Below are 7,500 nucleotides of genomic sequence, written 5' to 3'. Positions count from 1 at the left end.
TGACAAGCAAATCTGTGGTATTGAGCAGAATATTTGCTGTAGCCCATCTTTTATACCATGACAAAACATTGTACATGATATCACTTCCACTCAGTTAAGATCAAAAGCCATGAGAGCTAGTGCCTGGTACTGCATCAGGGCATTTATTATTATTATTATTATTATTATTATTATTATTATTATTATTATTATTATTATTATTATTATTATTATCGTTTGGTTTCAATGTGTTTTGCATCGGATCCCAAAAGTTTGCTGAATTTTGTTGAAGCATCTTGTTTACTGGTGGAATTTTTGTTGATTCTTTAAACGAAGATACCAGCCCCACTGGATGAAGCGGGGATTGCACAGTTTTCTTGATTTCAGTTGTTTTTCTCTCCTTGTTGGAAATATGGTGAGGACAATACCAACTAATAGATTCAATGGAGAAGTACTACTACTCCTACTACTAAAAGCTTGCACGAGAACAACAACAATAATGACTTACTGCAGCATTTTTAACAATACAAGGAACACAATAACAACAGCAGTAGTGATAGAAGCAGTAGCAATGCAACAATAGCAACAACACATTTAGCAACAGTTGCAGTCACAGCAGTGAAATAAATGGCGAGACAAAATGGCGGAGGCGATTCCCTGGGCAAACAATCGCTTGCAGGAAGGCGGCGAAATGATTCAGTATCGCTTGCTCGCCCTTACAAGAAGGATTACTTGACGCAGGTGAAGCCATGAGGGTGAATTGGCGAAAAGTAGAAGTTACCATCCAAGTCGAGGTTTTGACAGAAATCTCACGAAAGACGGTAGTGTATCGCTGCGCGTTGGTTAAAAACTGGTACCTGGAAGCAGTGATACAGGTGGAAATTGTTCAGATGGAAAGTGCCCTGAAAGAAATATGGTCAGCTATAGATCATGTGACCAGCTAATGAAGCTAAAAAAATTGATAATAATAATAAAGATAATAATAATAATAATAATAATAATAATAACGGCTGTAAAAATCAGCTACTGATCAATAAAACCATAACTGAAGACACCCGCAGAAAGAAGAAGGGTCTAAGTATGGCCTGGATCGATTACCGAAAGGCTTTTGATAGTATTCCCCACAACGGGATCCTAGAAACACTAGCCATGAACAAGGTAGCACCAATAATCATAAAATATATAAAACATTCCGTGAATAAATGGCAGACAATGCAACAGCTCCAGACAAAAGGACTCATAAAAACCAAAGCTATCCTCATTAGAAGAGGAACATTCCAGGGAGATACACCCTCTTCACTCCTTTTCTGCTTGGCACTGACACCTTTATCTGACATGCTAAACAGAACTAGATGTGGATACAACTGTTATGGCAAAACAATTAGCCACCTCTTATATATGGATGATCTACAACTGTACGCTACAAATGAAAACCAGCTGGAAGCATTACTACAGACAGTACATGGATTTACCAAAGAAATAAACATGAAGTTTGGTTTAGAAAAATGTGCCAAAGCAACCTTGAAAAAAGGAAAATAGTTAAGAGTAGCAGCATCACACGAGATAAAGCAAATGAACTAAAAGAATTAGACCAAAGCCAGGCATGCAAATACTTTGGAATCAATGAACTAGATACGATACAACACACACAAATGAAAGAGAAGATAAGAAAGGAATACTATATACGAGTTAGATTAATATTGAAAACAGAGCTCAATGCGAAAAAAAAAAAAGATAATTGGTATGAACACTTTAGCCGTCCCAGTTATAAGTTACAGCTCCAATATCCTTAACTGGATTCTAAATAAACTAATCAAAATAGACAGGAAAACAAGAAAAATAATGACAGGATTTAGGATGCATCATCCAAAATCTGACATAGAAAGGCTATATATACAACGTATGGAAGGTAGCAGAGGCCTTATACAGCTAGAAAGCTATTACAAAATAACCACCTTAGGATTAAAAAAATATCTACTTCAGAAGCAAGAAAAACTAATACAAATAGCCACAAAACACGATCAAAACAAAGAACTGTTTTCAGTCCTTAAGGAAGCTGACAAATACAAAAACGAAGTCATGATACCTTACAACTATAAAGAAAAAGAAGAAACAACAAAAGCTGTAAAACAACTGAAATCCAAACTAAAACTATAACAGCAACAGATCATGATAAAACGATGGCAAGAAAAGCCCCTTCATGGCAAATACTGGGTTAAACTAAACGCAAAAGATATAAACAAAGCAAAATCCCAACAATGGCTGAGAAGCTCAGGACTCAAAGCAGAGACTGAAGGATTTTTAATTGCAGCACAAGACCAAAGCCTCCCCATCAGAAATTACCAAAACCATATAATGAAAAGAAACACAATTAACTGCAGAATATGTGGAGATTGACAAGAAACAATAAACCATATTGTCTCTGGCTAACAAGGAATATATTCACAGACACGACAGAGTTGGGACCTATATACACTGGAAACTATGCCAATACTATGGAATAACAACAGACAAAAATGTTATAGGTACACGCCAGAAAAGGTCACAGAAAATGGGAAAGCAACCATATTATGAGATATGCCAATACACACAGAGAAATTAAGGCCAATCTGCCGGATATAGTTCTCAGCGATCATCACGGAAAAAACTTATTTCTAGTCGATGTATCAATACCAACAGATGACAACGTTTCTCTAAAAGAAATGGGAAAACTTTCAAAATACAAAGACCTGGAAATAGAGGTAACTCGAATGTGGAGTCTAAAAACAGAAACAATTCCTATAATAGTAGGCGCATTAGTTATGATGAAAAAATATTCAGACAAATGCATAACAAAAACACCAGGACTAACAAGTATATATAACATACAGAAAATAGCACAACTTGGCACCGCACACATCCTACGTAAAACTTTCAATACAGTAAAAATAAGGGCATCACAACAAACCACAGCACATACCCAAGGCACAAAGAATTGCGCTCGGTAGTGCAGTGGAAGCAGGTGATAAAAATAAGACTACTGAATAATAATAATAATAATAATAATAATAATAATAATAATAATAATAATGATAATAATGATGATGATGATGATGATGATGATGATGATGATGATAATGATAATAATAATAATTTTAAATTTTGGCACAAAGCCAGAAATTTCGGTAGATGCTATAAATCAATTACATCGATCCCAGTGCTCAACTGGTACTTATTTTATCGAACCCGAAGGGGATGAAAGGCAAAGTTGACTTCGGCGGCATTTGCACTCAGAACATAAAGACGGAGGAAATGCTGCAAACATTTTGCCCGGCATGCTAACGATTCTGCCAGCTCGCCTCCTTAATAATGATAATAATCTTTTCTTCATCAACCACTGAGATGTAGATCATGTGACCAGATAAGTTCGGAGGCGTGGAGGTTCTCTTCAAGGATGAAGCCCTTGCGTTGAAGCTCTCCATAGCTGCATATGCAACAGGGAGCTCACCCTCTACACAACGTATCTAGAGAAAGAGTGTTGCGTTAAGATAGAGTTCTGCCTGGGCTGTACGTCTGGTGGTTGTTGGCTTGTATCACTTTCAAAGTAAGTAACAGAATGGGTACAGAAACCATGAAAAAAAAAAACAGATATACAATAACTCAAGTAACCCAGTCCGGTACTACTATTTCTGGCACTCCACTACTTTAGACTAACCGGAATATTGAAAGAAAGATTTTTACCGTTTAACTTTCGTACATCGGATAAAACAACGTAAAGCTGTGGAAACATGAAAGATCTACCTCGAATGCCATTACAAAAAACAACCGCCATTTCACAGACAGGAAGAAGCATCTCTGCTGAATAGACACTATATACATAATGTAAAACGAATGGAAATGTCATCTATGGATGCAGTTTCCTGAAATAATGTTATATTCTATCCAGATGTCCTAGATTAGCTGTGATGTTGTTAGATTAACCGATTTAAACTAGATAAATCAGTAATTCATACATAAGTGATCCGATCTAACACTGTGTGGTAGAAGTAACAATGACGTCTTAATAAATAGAATAAAACATGAAAATATCAGACAAACAAGAGCCCGGAAGCTAAGGTATTATTAATCAGTGACTCTGCTACTAAAACAATAAGTAAATTTATGGTATGTAAGAATGTAATCATCATCCTGTAATTAATTGAAACGTCGCACCAAACTCGGATCTGTGTAGACACGTTGGAGTTGCATTAAGTGCGAGCAAGTACTTAAAGTTTAGCTAGCCATATTCAAGTGCCATTGATAGAAAATATTATACACTATAAATCACGAAAGATATTGTTTGGCTTTTATTAGCTTTTTTACAGTTTTTTTTTCTGAATATTCATTAAATATGGGTTGTTGTAAGTGGGTAACTCATAAATTTTATGGATAATATTTGAGTAAATAATAAATACGAAAGTGGTTTTTATCAGGAAATCGCAAGAAATAAGCACATTTCACAACGCTTACTCTATAAACGATATATATTTTAAGTTACAAGTTACAAGTACGTTACACGTAACTTTCTAAGAATAATGAAAGAAGTATATGTATATATATATTTAAGGTAATAAACCAAGTTAAAAAATTCCTTCAAAGGGGTGTGTAAAGCACCCAATTCACTTATACGTCGGTTTAACATAAATTACAAACAATAAATTTGCACACTGCCCGGTAGCTGTTTAGTCAGTATTAACTATGAGATTGACGGATTTTCGATCAGACATTCGGTACTTGAGTGCCTGTTGCTGATGCACAATTTATACTGAGATTACATGGTACACCAGTTGTGTCACCGGGTGCTGATGAAATCTTCGTCTGATGATATATGTGCTTTTTCTAGTACCTTACGTCTATGCGAGTTGATTTCTGAAGGCGTTTACCGCAGTCTATGACGTTCTAAACAACACATCCAGGTTTAGATGTGCAATATATATATATATATATATATATATATATATATATATATATATATATGTGTGTGTGTGTGTGTGTGTGTGTGTGTGTGTGTGTGTGTGTGTGTTTAAAGACAGAAAAATAGAGGTAAGACATGCATACATAAATACGTACATACATGCATCGTACAAACCTGCACATATACACTCATACAAAAGTACCCTGTTGATGTTGAAATTCCAATGAAGGTGTCTTAGATCTAGGTTAGGAACCGGCACTTTCTCTATTGGCAAGAAATCTTGAAATAAAACTGAATAATGACATACATACATACATACATACATACATACATACATACATACATACATACATACATACATACATACATGCATGCACTGCTTAAATACCAATCTTGAGAAATTAGGCTTCTCAAAACTAGAAATAAAAATCTGTAAAACTTTCCAAAAGTTTGCCATTCAAATATATATGACCATGTCTACATATGCAAGTATATGTATGAGAATACATGCATAAAACAAAACATGCAAATCTACACATGCACATACATACATACGTACATATGTACATACTACATACATACATACGTACGTACATACATGTATGAATGCATGCATGCATACATACATACATACATACATACATACATACATACATACATACATACATGCATACTTATATACATACATAATTTGTTGATGTTTTTGAAATTCCAATGAATGAGACTTGAATCTATTTTAAAAACCGGCTCTTTCTCTATTGGTAAGAAGCCTTGAAATAAAACTGAGTACTAACTTACATAAAATGTATGGGACTACAAAAATCTGAAAGACCTTCTTAAGATTTAAAGGATATTGGTTGAAGAAGTTACTTTTCTTCAGAACTTTGCTGCCGGTCAAAATTTACTCCAAAATTTAAAAAAGAGAACATACATACATACATACATCCGTACTTACGTACAAATTGTTTCGATGAAATACCACAAGTAAAAAGATTCAATTCATTCTAAGAGCTTTTAGCAGTCTTTCCAGAATAAATTGAATCTTTGCAACAACGTAAGTTTAATGGCTGAGGTTAAACTTAACTATGTTTGGACAAACAGTTTATCACGTCCTCATTTATAAGGTTGCGACAAAACAGTGGCTGCTGCAGTAAAACCGGTAATCAGGAGTATAAGTAAATATACGAGAAAATAATCGCTCGGGCTTTCAGAAAGCTAGGTTAAGTCTCTTGGACAAACAATATTTGTCCTTGGCAGGTAGAGAGTCATTATAAATTGATATGGGTAAATAGATTGGATGAAGCAGATACGATACACTCACGCATACATATATATACAGGGGCAGGCATGCTTGTGTGGTAAGAAGCTTGCTTTCCAACTACATGGTTCCGGGTTCAGTCCCTCTGCATGGTACCTTAGGCAAGTGTCTTCTACTATAACCTCAGGCCGACCAAAGTGGATTTAATAGACGGAAGCTGAAAGAAGCCTGTCGTATATATGTCTATATATCTTTGTGCCTGTATTTGTCTCCCCACCATCGCTTGAGAACCGAACCGATGTTGGTGTGTTTACGTCCCCATAACTTAGCGGTGCAGCACAAGGAACTGATAGAATAAGTACTAGACTTAGAAAGAATAAGTCTTGGGGTTGGTTTCTTTAAGGTTGGTGCTCCAGCATGGCCGTAGTTAAATGACTGAAACATGTAAAAGAATAGAATATATGTATGTATGTATGTATGTATGTATGTATGTATGTATGTATGTATGCATGTATATATATATATATATATATATATATATATATATAATGATTGCTTCATCTTGACAGATGATAGCCATCCCATCAGCCCACACACCACACCCCGTCACACAGCATAATCCCTCCGTTGATGAGCCCTTAGATGACTTTTAAGACCAGCTGCTGACTTACAGGGTTTAAAACGCAAGTCACAGATAAGTTTCTTCTATATTTTTGTCCTTTGGAATCTGATTCTGAAAGAAAGTTTTTGTGAACTCGATATTGTCTTATAAGTTTTTTGACATATGATACAAGTCGTAAGAGGCGGTTGGTGTCCAAGATCATTACCTATCTGGGCATTACGATTTTCATGTGACTTCATATGACTCACGTATCCTGCTTTTGACAACAGAACACGGTTACATATAATACATATCCAATGTTCACTGTTGATTACAGTTCCAATTATTCCTTTGCGACAGGTCCTTTTAAGTTCAGAGTGCTGAATCATTTTTTTCCTCCCAGGCATTACAACCAGTCTTAATAGTACCTCTCCACTTGTTGTTCCGATCTAGAACATCATTTTCCCAATCACTTTTATTCATATCTAGTTTCTTCAGGTTTTCCTTCACACATTATATATTTTCCTCGGCTTATGTTATGGTCGCTTACCAGAGTTGAGCTCACCATACAAAAGACGCTTTGGCAAACGCTTGTCTTTCATTCTAATAACATGTCCAGTCCATCTCATTTGAGCCAAGATAACATGTTGTTCAACTGAGCTGCAACGTGCCATGCGCATAACCTCTGTATCTGGTATGAAACATTCGCACTTGACTCCTAAGATACGT

This window comes from Octopus bimaculoides, chromosome 5, assembly GCF_046866305.1.
Source record: "Octopus bimaculoides isolate indiv1 chromosome 5, ASM4686630v1, whole genome shotgun sequence".
Taxonomy (NCBI): domain Eukaryota; kingdom Metazoa; phylum Mollusca; class Cephalopoda; order Octopoda; family Octopodidae; genus Octopus; species Octopus bimaculoides.
The sequence above is the reverse complement of the archived record's forward strand: the minus strand, read 5'-3'. Positions refer to the sequence as shown.